The 14,083-nt window shown below is 52.5% G+C and overlaps 1 pseudogene; it reads left to right on the forward strand.

Moving 5' to 3' along the window:
- Positions 1 to 11,294: 11,294 nt before the first annotated feature.
- LOC141022395 (uncharacterized) lies at positions 11,295 to 11,865 on the forward strand (annotated as a pseudogene).
- The last annotated feature ends 2,218 nt before the right edge of the window (positions 11,866 to 14,083 follow it).

Consider the following 14,083-nt stretch of genomic DNA (forward strand, 5'->3'; position numbering starts at 1 on the left):
GAAACGTTAAGCGTGCGGACCCTACGGGTTCGAGAACTATGTAGACATGACCGAGACACATCTCCGGTCAATAACCAATAGCGGAACCTGGATGCTCATATTGGCTCCCACATATTCTACGAAGATCTTTATCGGTCAGACCGCATAACAACATACGCTGTTCCCTTTGTCACCGGTATGTTACTTGCCCGAGATTCGATCGTCGGTATCTCAATACCTAGTTCAATCTCGTTACCGGCAAGTCTCTTTACTCGTTCCATAATACATCATCCCGCAACTAACTCATTAGTTGCAATGCTTGCAAGGCTTAAGTGATGTGCATTATCGAGTGGGCCCAGAGATACCTCTCTGACAATCGGAGTGACAAATCCTAATCTCGAATACGCCAACCCAACAAGTACCTTCGGAGACACCTGTAGAGCACCTTTATAATCACCCAGTTATGTTGTGACGTTTGGTAGCACACAAAGTGTTCCTCCGGTAAACAGGAGTTGCATAATCTCCTAGTCATAGGAACATGTATATGTCATGAAGAAAGCAATAGCAACATACTATACGATCGAGTGCTAAGCTAACGGAATGGGTCAAGTCAATCACATCATTCTCCTAATGATGTGATCCCGTTAATCAAATGACAACCCATGTCAATGGCTAGGAAACATAACCATCTTTGACCAGCGAGCTAGTCAAGTAGAGGCATACTAGTGACACTCTGTTTGTCTATGTATTCACACAAGTATTACGTTTCTGGTTAATACAATTCTAGCATGAATAATAAACATTTATCATGATATAAGGAAATAAAAAATAACTTTATTATTGCCTGTAGGGCATATTTCCTTCAACACCCCCTATGCTTCACCGATGAAGTAATGGATCATGAATTCCCAGAAGGATTCAAACCCGTGAACATTGAGTCATAGGATGGCACAACAGACCCCGCGGTATGGATCGAGGATTTCCTCCTCCACATCCACATGGCCCGCGGTGACGATCTACATGCCATCAAGTACCTCCCACTAAAACTCAAAGGACCAGCTCGGCATTGGCTGAATAGCCTGCCAGCAAACTCCATTGGCAGTTGGGGGAATTTGTAAGATGCATTCCTTGACAACTTCCAGGGCACTTATGTGCGACCACCAGATGCTGATGACTTGAGCCACGTAACCCAACAGCCAGGGGAATCGGCCAGGAAATTCTGGACTTGGTTCCTAACTAAAAAGAACCAAATTGTCGACTGTCCGGATGCCGAGGCCTTAGCGGCATTTAAACATAACATCCGGGATGAGTGGCTCACCCGACACCTCGGCCAAGAGAAGCCGAAGTCCATGGCAGCCCTCACGACACTCATGACCCGCTTTTGCGCGGGCGAGGACAGCTGGCCGGCTCGCAGCAATAGCACATCAAGCGCCGCAACAACGGCAACAACACCGAAGACACCGTAGTCAATGCCGGATTCAGTGGCTCTAAATCCGGTCAGCGGAAGAAGCCGTTCAAAAGAAGCAATCCGGGCCCGTCCAGTTTGGACCGCATACTCGATCGCTCGTGTCAAATTCACGGCACCCCCGATAAGCCAGCCAATCACACCAACAGAGAATGTTGGGTGTTCAAGCAGGTCGGCAAGTTGAATGCCGAAAACAAGGACAAGGGGCTGCATAGAGACGATGAGGAGGAGCCTCGGCCGCCGAACACAGGAGGACAGAAGAGGTTCCCTCCTCAAGTGAAAACGGTGAACATGATATACGCAACCCATATTCCCAAGAGGGAACGGAAGCGTGCACTAAGGGACGTCTATGCGATGGAGCCAGTCGCCCCAAAGTTCAACCCATGGTCCTCTTGTCCGATCACCTTCGATCGCTGGGACCACCCCACTAGTATCCGTCATGGCGGATCTGCCGCATTGGTCCTTGACCCCATCATCGACGGATTTCACCTCACTCGAGTCCTTATGGACGGTGGCAGCAGCCTGAACCTGCTCTATCAGGATACAGTGCGCAAAATGGGTATAGACCCCTCGAGGATCAAACCTACCAAAACCACCTTTAAAGGTGTAATCCCAGGTGTAGAGCCATGTTGCACGGGCTCAATCACACTAGAAGTGGTCTTCGGATCTCCGGACAACTTTCGAAGCGAGGAGTTAATCTTCGACATCGTCCCCTTTCGCAGTGGCTATCACGCACTGCTCGGACGAACCGCATTTGCCAGATTCAATGCGGTACCGCATTATGCATACCTCAAACTCAAAATGTATGGACCACGCGGGGTTATAACAGTTAATGGAAACACAGAGCGCTCGCTCCGCACGGAGGAGCACACTGCGGCCCTCGCAGCAGAAGCGCAAAGCAGCCTTATTAGGCAAACGGCCAATTCGCCGAAAAAGACCCCGGACACCTTCAAGCGAGTCCGGAGTACCCTCGCAGGAGGATCGCCATGCACGTTTTGAGCTCGCCTAGCGATTCGGCCTCCGTCCTAGTCCCAGTCAAGCGGCGAAATTTGCGCCGCGCGTACATAACTACGCACTTAAGATACCATGGTCATAGGCGGAGGCACCGCTACGGCACGTCCCACAATGCGGCTCAACTGCCCCAGGGGTTATATACCTTTATAATTTTCTCTCTTTCAGGACCTTACTCTCTGGAAGCCCTTTCCGACAGTCTAATTGTTGGACCCATTGCGGTAAGGAAAGACCAAGGAAGCAAGACGCTCTGACGTACAAGGGAATCCCCAGGTGGTCTCTGATAACGATCGAAATACCTGTTTTACATAACCAAACGCAGCTTGCCCTTGGATAGGAGATGTCAAATAGTCCTATTTTTTTGCTTCTTGCACTACTTGTATCCGTACGCTTTGACGTATTATTTAATAACAATGCATAGCGTTAGCCTATTATTGCATTCCCCTTTCTTTTTTTCCTTGTGTGCTTATTTATGACAAATTGCACCCGTACATTCTGGTATGACCAGTGCGCCAGGGGCTTCAGTATACCCCATAATGCGGCGTGAGAAGTCCGAACACTCTCGACAGTGGGGCACCCCGAACTTATAGCATTATATGCATCAGCTCCGAATCATGTCTTGGGTCAATAGTTGGGTTTGCCCAGCTCCCATGTTTTGGTACCTTACGTTCCGCAATATCGGCTAAGGTAGCACAGGGAGAACTACTGCGATTGTGTCCCGGTTCTTCCGGATGAGCACCTCAGTAGAGAAAGCCAAAAACTGACTGTCATGATGAGGCGAGAGCTGGTCGCTGTTCGAGAGGTCTCAAGTCCTTAAAGACTTTTTCCGCTTTGGGCAAGGAGTCGGCCTTGCCCGACTTAGGCGTATATAGCGCCCCAAATTCGGCCTTCCAAATACTAGGGGCTTCGCCAAAATTCAAAATTGTAGACTTCTATGGCTAAGTGAGAGTGATAAAGCTTTATAGTTCGATTGCCTGGTTTGTTGTGCTGAACACCTCCTTCGAAGGATCCAAAATTGGGATAAAGAGTGATCAGGTTTATCCTGAACACCTCAGTACTAGTTACATGGGGGCAGAAGCCGACGACTGGCCAACTCTCAGATTTTATAAACGGCCGCACAGAAGGTAATATTTTAAATTAACAAGCATTGCATAGCGCAAATGAACTCGTTCCATATTACAGGATCACATGAGAACATTCATTCAAATATTACATCCTTAGCACATTCCTCCGCCACAAGGCGAGCACCCTTCAGGACACTGTCATAATACTTTTCGGGGTGGCGATGCTCCTTGCCCTCCGGCGACCCCTCCTTCACCAGCTTTTCGGCGTCCAGCTTCGCCCAGTGCACCTTCGCCTGGGCAAAAGCCCTGCGCGCACCCTCGATGCAGACGGACAGCTTTATGACTTCAAACCGTGGGCAGGCATTCACAAGCCGCCTCACCAGACCGAAGTAGCTACCAGGCAGGGGCTCGCCAGGCCACATCCGGACTATAAGACCCCTCATGGCCTGTTCGGCCGCCTTGTGAAGCTCGACCAGTTGCTTCAACTGGTCGCTCAAGGGCATTGGGTGTTCGGTCCCAGTATACTGAGACCAGAACAACTTCTCTGTCGAGCTCCCCTTCTTAGCCCGGTAGAGCTCCGCGGCATCCGACACACTGCGTGGTAGATCTGCGAACGCTCCTGGAGAGCTCCGAACTCGGGTAAGTAAAAAGAAAGTTTCCTTCACATGCTTGCTTTGCATAATGAATGCCTTACCCGCCGCTATCTTCTTAACCACCTCAATTTCCCGGAGAGCCTTCTGGGCTTCGGCCTTGGCATGTTGTGCACTTTCGAGGGCCTTCGCAAGCTCGGACCCATGCGTCTTAGAGTCAAGCTCCAAGGACTCGTGTTTCTTGACGAGAGCCTGGAGCTCTTGCTGCACCTCGCCTACTCGGGCTTCTTGCTTCTCTCGCTCGATGTGCTCCTTGGCCGCTTTGCCTTCGACCTCGGATAGCGCCTTCTGCAGGGCCGCCACTTCGGTCGTGGCCCCTAGCAAAATTCATGACGATCCGATTATTCCAAAACCAAATTTTTCTTTATCAATACTCAGACGGGGTGTCACTTACCTTTGTTCTCTTTGAGCTGCCTCTTGGTAAGGCCGAGCTCTTCCTTGGACCACTCAAGGTCCCGCTTCAGTGCAGCGACCTCCGCAGTACGAGCGGCGGCGGCCAGCAGTGAAGCCTGCTCATTCACATAGACACATTATGATTAGACTCCTGCGATTGTTATTTGATCCTCTATTCGGCCTTTCTTCGCGAACGCCAAACAGAGCATCACGGGCTACTGTCTACACAGTAACATTTTCTTACAATTTGATTACTTACCTCAAAGCCGGTTAGGAGGCTGGCACAGGCTTCAGTAAGTCCGCTCTTCGCGGACTGAACCTTCTTGACTACCGCACTCATAATAGTGTGGTGCTCTTCATCAATGGAAGCGCCGCGAAGCACTTCCAACAAGTTGTCCGATGCCTCCGGAGGGACAGAGGCCATCGACACAGACGGCTTGCCCCCCTTAGCGAGGGGTTGCCCGACAGAAGCCGGAACCACTGGAGGTTACGGCGCCATATTCGGCTTGGAGCTAGACTTGTTACCCCCGGCGTTAGGGCCCAGGGGAGTCTTGCCCCTCGTACGCCCAGCGCCTGGAATGTCGTCTTGGGGCGCCTCCGGAACTGTCTCCCATTGTTTCTGTTCCCCTTGAGACAACACCTCGGCGTCGTCCGTAGGGCGGAGGGAGGAGGCGGTCGGGTGGGAATCGCTGTTCATATCTGACGGGCCCAAAGAATCATCCGACGAAGATACGTCGATATGGGCTCGGCACGGACTGCATAATCATGCGTGGCGTGATAAGAAATGGTACAATAAGACGTGCCAAGAATTATTATGGTATCCGGATACTCACGACTTTGCCAGGGGCTTGTCCCTGGGTAACCACTCCTCATCGCTGAAAGCGGCCGTCGTGGAGCAGTCCGGGAGGAGGGTCCATCCCTTCTTGGACCCTTCGGCCTCCCCTGATGGGTCGTCCTTCCTTTTCCTGCCCCCCCCCGGGGCTAGGGGGAGAACTTTCCTCTTCCTCCTCCTCGTTTTCATGAGAGGAGTGCGCCTCGGTGTTTTCGGACGATGAGTCCGATATAACCTTGCGCTGGAGACCCTTCCTGGTCCCCGTGGACTTCTTCTCCGGCACCTCATAAGGCACCGGAACCAGCATCTCCGTTAGGAGAGCATCCGCTGGATCTTCGGGCAGGGGAGCTGGACAATCGATCTGCTCCGCTGTCGCTAGCCTATCCTGTTAAATGGCGTGGAGGCTTAGATCCCGCGCGTGGTTATACTGGGGAAAGGAACATCTTATGAGATATAAAAGACTTACCGGATTGGCAGGATGCTTTGCGCTGAGTCCGCGGTCCTCGGTAAGGGGAGGAGGTACCTCGGCGCCCTTGAACAACACCTTGCAGACTTCCTTGTGCATCGTGTCGAAGAGCTCTCGCAGCGTCTGGTGCTCGGCCGGGTCGAACTCCCACAAATTGGATGCCCGTCTTTGAAACGGGAGGATCCGGCGGAAGAGCACGAGTTGGACCACATTGACGAGCTTGATTTTCTTGCTCATCATGCTTTTGACGCATGTTTGGAGTCCGGTCTGCTCTACCGAGGAACCCCAGGATAGGCCCTTCTCTTTCCAGGAGGTGAGCCGCATGGGGATTCCGGATCGAAATTCGGGGGCCGCCACACAGTTGGTGTCGCGTGGCTCGGTGATGTAGAACCACCCCGATTGCCACCCCTTTACGGTCTCCACATAGGAGCCTTCGATCCAAGTGACGTTGGGCATTTTGCCCACCATGGCGCCTCTGCACTCCGCTTGCTGGCCGACCACCACCTTCGGTTTAACGTTGAAGGTCTTCAGCCACAGGCCGAAGTGGGGTTTGATGCGTAGGAAGGCCTCGCACACGACGATAAACGCCGAGATGTTGAGGATGAAATTGGGGGCCAGATCGTGAAAGTCCAGCCTGTAGTAGAACATGAGCCCGCGGACAAACGGGTGGAGGGGAAATCCCAGTCCGCGGACGAAGTGGGTAAGAAATACCACCCTCTCATGGGGTTCTGGAGTAGGGACGATCTGCCCCGCATCTGGTAGCCGGTGCGCGATATCCGCGGCCAGGTATCCGGCTCCCCGTAGCTTTGTGATGTCCTCCTCCGTAACGGAGGAGACCATCTACTTGCCTCCTGCTCCAGACATGCTTGGAGTGGTTTGAGGAGAAAATGCGAACTTGGGTGCTGGAGCTCAAGTGCGCAAGAATGGATGAGCAAGGAGGAAGAGTGCGTGGGTGAAAAAGATGAATCCTTGTCTCTTTATAAGGGCGGAAGGAACTATGCACCTCCCCACCTGCCTGGTAAACTCGCTTATTCCCCAAGCACCGTAATTGATGGCGCGGTTGGGTTACCCACACCCATATTGATGAGAATCCCGTGATAAGGGGACACGATCTCTGCTTCGACAAGACGTGCCAAGAAAACCGCCTCGCAATATGTGAAGTGGCTGGTTGAGAAAAAGGTTCGAATAATGACCGGGCCGTGTTGTGATGTCATGCTGCAGAATGTGTCAGCAGATTAGATTTGTGGAAATATTATTCTCTCTACGGTGGTATGTGGAATTTGTTTTGCAGGGCCGGACACTATCCTTGTGTTCAAAATCTTTTATGGAATATTCGGAGGAGGAACCCACCTTGCAATGCCGAAGACAATCTACGTGCCGGACTCATCGTCATTGAAGCCTGGTTCAGGGGCTACTGAGGGAGTCCTGGATTAGGGGGTCCTCGGACAGCCGGACTATATCCTTTGGCCGGACTGTTGGACTATGAAGATATAAGATTGAAGACTTCGTCCCGTGTCCGGGTGGGACTCTCCTTGGCGTGGAAGGCAAGCTTGGCAATAAGGATATGTAGATCTCCTCCCTTGTAACCGACTCTGTGTAACCCTAGCCCCCTCCGGTGTCTATATAAACCGGAGGGTTTTAGTCTTTAGGACAACAACAATCATACCATAGGCTAGCTTCTAGGGTTTAGCCTCTACGATCTCGTGGTAGATCAACTCTTGTAGTACTCATATCATCAAGATCAATCAAGTAGGAAGTAGGGTATTACCTCCATTGAGAGGGCCCGAACCTGGGTAAACATCGTGTCCCCCGCCTCCTGTTACCATCCGCCTTAGACGCACAGTTCGGGACCCCCTATCGGAGATCCGCCGGTTTTGACACCGACGGCCGGATCAATTGAGTACGGGTACCGGGTCCACTTCGGCGGAATTCACGTCTTCATCGGCAAGATCGGCGAACCGGGCCCTGAGCCAGACATCTGCACCGACATCATCGAGACGGCTCAGCGTGCGAGACCCACCCGAGTTCAGCCCGCCAGGAGGCGTGCCTTCGTGGGATTCATCCATGGAGCAGAATTGGAGGAAGGATCTAGGTCTGGCAGTGAGACAACCATCTATTCTGATGGTGAGTCGTCCACGGGTGAGACTACCTCGTTATATCAACTGCGGGACGGCAGGCTTGGGGGCTGTTCTGATGGCGACAGTATTTTGGACCCCTTCGAGCCGCCGAACCAGGTCGCAATCTTCATGGCCGGTACACAGCCAGTGCAGAATTCTCCAACTGCAGCGGCATTGATTTCCGGGTCAGCAGCGGTGATGGCGGCCGCGGCAGGAGGCCCTGCGCGCGCGCCAGCTCAGGTCTTGTCCAACTTACTAGACGCTTTGGCAACACTGCTGATGGCGGAGGTTAACCCGGCGAACCGAGATCAGCATAACGCGGAAGTCGCAAAGTTGCCAGATCAGATAGCTCAAGCCAAGGAAGACTTGGCAGCTGAGGACACTAGGATGGCTGCGGAGCGGGCTGCGTTGGATGCTCAGGCGCAACGAATTCAGTCAGAGTCTTTCCGGCTCATGCTAGATCTAAACGCTTCAAACGAAGTCATGAGGAGGAGGCATCAGACTCGCCTGCCTCCGGTTTACGAGGCGAGAAATCTCTTTAACACGCCCGGAGCAGGGACCAGTAACCAGCCTGTGGTAAACCGGGTTGAAGCACCTGGATAGGAACGCCAGCTCAGCCGCGCACGACGGACCCGCCTCGTCAGAATAATATCCCACCACAGCATGTGCCGACGCCACCGGGTCATTACTCTAACCCTTTGGATAACATGATTGCTACGGCAACACGGCTGGCAGCTCTACCAGTTGAAGGTGAGTCACCGGTGGCAATGGAAATACGACGGGCCGGAGAATTGCTTCAGACGGCTGTGGCCCAACAGGCGGATTACTCTTACAGTCATGAGAGGATTCATTCAACTCCTCGCCCAAGCCGAAGTTATAGCAGGCATATCGAGGAACCAGCTGTGTCAAGCAGCGGGCGGCATCGTAACCTACCCCGTGGACATAACCCGGCGGGCAGTGGAGCTAATGCTCAGAATGTGGTGGATCAGGGTAGAGCACGCCGAGAGGCTGAGCTGGCGGCTCAGTACGCAGCTCATTAGCATTCTCCGGTTCGCCCGACAACTTCAGTTGAGACAGGCGTAACTTTTAGGACTTTGGGTGTGCCATGTTTAGTGCCGGCTCTACATAATGAGCGTTTACCCAAGGATTTCAAAGGTCCTCGCAAAGTACCTAACTATATAGCTGACTTACCCCCTGAAGCATGGGTCAAGAGTTATGAGATGGCTATGGAACTTCTAGATGTTAGTGATGCTGCGTGTGCTAAGTACTTCACCATGATGTTGGATGGAACGGCTCATACCTGGTTGAAGGGGCTGCCTGCCTACTCCATTGGGTCATGGGCCGAGTTAAAAACCCGTTTTATTCATAATTTTAAAGACACGTGCAAGAAGCCAATGTCAATTGTGGATTTGGACGTCTGTGTCCAAGAAGAAGGTGAGTCAACAACCCATTGGGTGCACCGAGTCTCAACTGTCCTGCATTCATCAGATCACATCAATGCCAGCTTAGCAGTCTTGATGTTGGAGAAGAATTGTCGTTTTCTGCCCCTTAAACAGAAGTTAGGGCGGCTCAAGCACCACTGCAATAACATGGGGGAGCTGATGGTGGCTCTGGTTAAGTACGGTGACTCTGATGGTACTAACGACCCCGAGTCTGACGATGAAAAGCCAGGGAAGGGAAAGAAGAGTAACAGCACCAGAGGGCAGCATCATAACCCGGCGAATCAGGGAGGCAACGGTAAGCGCAAAGCTAATAATAGTTTGGACTTTGTGGCTAACACTAATGCACAGAATAATGGTCAGTGTCGTAAGGGTAATCCGCCCCCACGGGTTGGGGGCCAGGTTTTAATCTTGAGCAGCTGCTGAATCAACCCTGCCCAAGGCATGGTACACGGGAAAGACCATCTGGTCACCTCTGGAAGGATTGCTTCATTATGAAGGAGTACAAAAATTCCAATCTGTTTCAAGACAATCATGGGCCGGGTGGCGGCTTAGGCTCCGGCTCTCATGGTCTGGGTTACGGTGGTGGCGGTTCTAATTATGGCTTCCAAGGCAATCAAGGAAACTAGGCCAATCAGGGTGGTTATCATCAACAGTCATGTCAAGGGAATCAGCAGCAACAATCTGGGTATCAGAGTAACCCGAAGCAATTGAGTAGCGGGCAGTACCACGTCTTCACCACAAGTTTATGCAAGCGGGATCAGAAGCTCCTTAAAAGGGCGGTGAACGCAGTTGAGCCAGCAGTTCCCCGTTACTTGCGCTGGTCTGAGCAGCCCATTTTGTGGAGTCGGGAAGATCACCCGCCCCGGGTTGATAATCCGTGTCACTTGGCTTTGGTGGTCGCACCTCAGGTCAGAGGATATAAGTTCACTAAGGTACTCATGGATGGAGGTAGCAGCATCAATATCCTTTATTATGAAACTTTCCGTTGCATGGGGTAGACTAATAAGAATCTGAAGCCGTCGAACACTGTTTTTCACGGCGTGGTGCCCGGTAAGTCGGCATACCCGGTTGGTAAGATAGCTCTGGAAGTTTCTTTTGGAGATGATCATGACTCTAGGTCAGAGACATTGACCTTTGAAGTGGTGAAAATCAAAAGCCCTTAGAGCATCTCCAATAGATGATCCAAATGTAAAAACAACTAACTTTTGGACCGTCTGGGGCAACAAACGCTGCTCCAACAGATGGTCCATATGCAAAAAAATTGGACCGCGGCCTCCTCGTGATGTAAAATGCAACACCTTGCGATGCAAATATACATCATGAGATGCATCTGGTCCAAAACCAGCCGCCGCCCGCGAACGCCCAACCGCCACTTCATTTCCGTTCCCGCCCGCCCACCCACGACCTCCCGCCCGTCCGCCACCGCCCCGCCGCCTCCACACCCCGCCGCCGCCCCGCCGCACGCCGCCCGCATCAGATCCGGCACCATCCCGGCCCCCGCCGCTGTTTCCACGCCGCCCTGCTGCCCGCCCGCTGCGGATTTGGCCCCGCCGCCCGCCGCTGTTTCCACGCCGCGTCGCCGCCCGCCCGCCCCGCAGCTCCGCCCCGTAGCCCGCCGTCCCGCAACTCCGCCACCGCCCCGCCTGCCACCGCCGCCCTGCAGCTCCGCCCCGCACGCCGTCGCCGCCCCGCAGATCCGCCCCGCCTGGCTCCGTCCGCCACCGCCCCGCCCGCCACCGCCGCCCCGCAGCTCCGCCACCGCCCCGCCCGCCGTCCCGCCCGCCGCCCGCAGCTCCATCCCGCAGCTCCGCCACCGCCCCGCCCGCCGCCCCGCCTGGCTCCGTCCGCCACCGCCCCGCCCGCCACCGCTCTCTGATGGCGCCGAAGAAGATGCCGAAGGGCAAGTCGGGCTTCTTCAGCGTGAGGCAGAAGCCCTCTGGCAACTGGGGTGTGGAGTTCTCCGACGCCGGAAGGCGTTGGTGGATCGGCACGTACCCCTCCGCCCACGAGGCCACGCGTGCCTACGACGTGGCGTGCCGAGAGGCCTCGGTCGCACCTCAACTTTCCAGAGATCGAGAGTCGGGCGGAAGCGGAGATGCTTGTGCCGCAGGGCATCAACATGAAGGAGATCACGAGGAAGAAGAAGAAGACGAAGAAGCCGTTGGTTGTCGTCAGTGCTGGCGAGACCGATGAGGAGGCGATGGTGAGGTTTTCTCGGGAGCATCCGGAGTACGTCCAGGCCGAGATGGAGTACTACTGGAAGCGTGAGGCGCAGCAGAAGAAGGGGCCGAAGGAGGATGACGCCGGTCCCTCGACGGTGATCCCCATCGAGCCCTCTTCCGAGGAGGACTGGGAAGACTTCTCGGAGGAGGAGGAGGAGGAGGGGTGCGACGACCCGATGAAGGAGGAGTTCTGGGAGCAGTTCCGTAGCTCCGATGAGGAGTAGTTTATCTAGTAGTTTGAATAAGTAGTAGTTGAAGTTGATGTATGAAACTATGTTGAATTTGATGTTTGAACTATGTTGAATGGACTAGTAGTATGTCGTTTTACATCTTCATTCTGGACCATGTATTGGAGTTGCTCTTTTGGACCATCAATTTGGACCATTTGTTGGAGTTGAGCTTTTTTCGGAGCTCCAAAACGCACTTTTTGACGGTCCAAATTTTACATCTCCGGTTTTGGACCGCCAAATTTTGGACCATCTATTGGAGATGCTCTTATCATGCTCTGTTCGAACGGCCGGCTTATGCTAAGTTCATGGCAAGGCCTTGTTATGTTTATCTGCAGCTCAAGATGCCGGGTTACAAGGGAACCATCATGGTGCATGGAAGCCGGAAGATAGCTTTAGAGTGTGAAGAAGGTGACGCTGCTTATGCTGAGTCTGTTTGTGCAACAGAGGAATTGAAGTGTTATAAGAACAATGTTGACCCGGCAGATATGACATCTTTGAAAAAGCCAACTACGGAGCATGACCCGGTCTTGAAGTTTATGTCGGCAGATGATACCAAGCTGGTTGATTTCGTTCCTCGTGATTCATCCAACCAGTTCAGCATCAGTGCTAATCTGGATCCGAAATAGGAAAGCGCGCTCATCGAGTTCATCCATGAGAACCGGGACATCTTTGCATGGAAACCTTCTGACATGGCAGGTGTACCGAGGGAACTCGCTGAGCACACTCTTAATATTGATACCAAGTTTAAGCCGGTCAAGCATTTTCTTCGTCGTTTCAATGAAGAGAGGCGTAAGGCCATTGGCGAAGAGGTAGCCTGGCTCTTGGCGGCTGGGTTTATTGTTGAAGTTTTTCATCCTGAGTGGTTGGCTAACCCGGTGCTGGTACTTAAGAAGAACGGCACTTGGCGTATGTGTGTGGACTACACGGATTTAAAGAAGGCTTGTCCGGCTGATCCTTCTGAACTCCCTCGTATTGATCAGATTATTGATGCTACGGCGGGTTGTGAGCGTTTGAGTTTTTTGGATGCTTATTCTGGTTATCATCAGATCAAGATGGCAGTTAAGGACCAGGAGAAGTCGGCTTTTATAACTCCCTTTGGAGCCTTCTGCTATGTGTCTATGCCTTCTGGGCTCAAGAGTGCCTAGGTGACTTATCAGCGATGTGTGCAGAATTGTCTTCATAATCAGATTGGGCGCAATGTTCATGCTTATGTGGATGATATTGTAGTGAAATCCAGAAAGAAGGAGACCTTCATAGACGATTTGAAGGAAACCTTTGATAATCTCCGGGTTTATAAGATGATGCTTAACCCGGCCAAGTGCGTTTTTGGTGTGCCGGCAGGCAAGCTCTTGGGTTTCTGGTTTCTAACAGAGGCATTGAAGCTAATCCTGAGAAGATCAAAGCCATTACTTCTTTGGCTAAGCCGGCGTGTGTCAATGATGTTCAAGGTCTGGCGGGTCGTATTGCAGCTCTAAGCCGGTTCATAAGCCGGTTGGGAGAGAAGGCGATCCCTCTATATCAGATGATGAAAAAGACAGATAATTTTGTCTGGAGTGATGCCGCTAATGCAGCATTTGAGGACTTGAAAAAACAGCTGGTTGAGCCGCCCGTTCTTGCTGCTCCTATTGATAAGGAGCCGTTGTTGTTATATGTGGCTACTAATGCCCGAGCTGTCAGCGTAACTATTGTGGTGGAATGGAAGGAGGCAGGCAAGGAATATCCGGTTCAAAGGCCGGTTTACTACATCAGTGAGGTGCTTATCGAGTCCAAGCAGAGGTATCCGCACTGGCAGAAGCTTGTATATGGGGTGTTCATGGCCAGTCGGAAGCTTAAGCAATATTTTTTGGGTCATCCCATCACTGTGGATAGTTCTGCTCCCTTAGGGGATATTATTTAGAACAGAGAAGCTACAGGTCGGATAGCCAAGTGGGCCATTGAGCTTGGACCTCATGGTTTGAAGTATATGCCTCGCACAGCCATTAAGTCTCAAGCACTGGTGGATTTCATCAATGACTGGACAGAGCTGCAGATGCCTGAAGAAAAGCCAGATAACACGTATTGGACTGTTCATTTCGATGGGTCCAGGCAATTGGAGGGTTCGGGGGCTGGAGTTGTGCTAGCTTACCCTCGAGGTGATAAATTTTGTTATGTTCTCCGGTTGATGTTCGCTTGCACTAACAATGCAGCTGAATTTGAGGCCTTGCTCCATGGT

The sequence above is a fragment of the Aegilops tauschii genome, chromosome 5, assembly GCF_002575655.3.
Source record: "Aegilops tauschii subsp. strangulata cultivar AL8/78 chromosome 5, Aet v6.0, whole genome shotgun sequence".
NCBI lineage: Eukaryota > Viridiplantae > Streptophyta > Magnoliopsida > Poales > Poaceae > Aegilops > Aegilops tauschii.